Source organism: Rattus rattus, chromosome 5 (genome assembly GCF_011064425.1).
Source record: "Rattus rattus isolate New Zealand chromosome 5, Rrattus_CSIRO_v1, whole genome shotgun sequence".
Taxonomy (NCBI): domain Eukaryota; kingdom Metazoa; phylum Chordata; class Mammalia; order Rodentia; family Muridae; genus Rattus; species Rattus rattus.
This window is the reverse complement of record NC_046158.1, coordinates 31763969-31765243: the sequence shown is the minus strand read 5'-3', so window position 1 is coordinate 31765243 and position 1275 is coordinate 31763969.

The following is a 1275-nucleotide window of genomic DNA, read 5'->3' as shown; positions in this document are numbered from 1 at the left end:
ATGTCTATGTAGAGTGTCAATCTGGGCCTGGCAAACTGGCATTTCACAAGAAGGAAAATGGGTAAGATAATGGTGGCATAGTATGCATTAAAAGAAGTTAAGATGTATTACCCAAAGGACTAATAGTGCAGAAATTCTTGAAACCAAACATTCTACTTCATCCATCTTCTACGTGATTACTTTACAATGGAACCATTTGCTATTCACCTCCATTCCATTAAGCAACCAAATTACATGCCAAGCAAGCTTTATAAATAGAACCATGTATAGGTGGACCATGGCCAAAGAAAAACAGGGAATCAATTTATTTATCTAATCTCATCTTTTAGAAATGAATTTGTCTTTTTTATTTAAGTATATATAAGCTGTCAGGACTGTGGAGACAATAAGAAAAAAGGTCACAATCATTCAAAATTACTTAGGAAAACAGAGTACTTTAAGTATTTTGGGACTATAATAAGACATAAATCTATACGAGACATGATGAAAATTCCATTATGGCTATTGAGGCAGTAGAAGCACTGATTTATTGACAAGGCTACTTTGCATCTAATGGTAATATCAAATTTGATCTACAAACAGGTCTTACATGAAGTGGCATTTTATTTAATCATGGGTGATGAGTGACTAAGTAGTTAATAAGATGAAGGAGAGAATATAAATGTGTGTGACAGCTACTAAAACAAAACAAAACAAAGCCAAACCAAATGAAAAGAAACATACAAAAAACACACCTGAAGTTCTTTGCCCTAATTGTCTCCAGACCATTTTTAATTTGCATCAAATACTACAAAAGACAACCTTCTTACCTTTCAATAGAGATATAGGATCAGCTACCTAATCTGAAAATGGAATTGGGAACCTCTGTTCAATTTTTTTTCTTTCAGCTATCACTCACCTAATGGTATTTTTATATTTGTTAATAAATGTTATTCTAAGAAGTATTTAGACGTTTAAAATTATTGGCATGAATTCCATCGTCTTTAAATGTCAAAATACCATTTTTAATAATAAGCATTACCAGAGTATATTGAAATTAGGATTGTATGCATTGATCTTGCCTGTCAGAAATCCAAGTAGGCTGCCTATAGACTTTCTTCATTCACTCTAGTCCCCCAGACCCAGTTCTCAAGTTCATCTCTAGCACTGCAACAGTCAAATGTATGCAACTAGAAAAACTATCATCCTGAGTGAGGTTATTCAGAACAGAAGAAAGATATGGTATATGTTCATTTACAAATGTATATTAGCTATTAAGTAAATAATAAATTAACA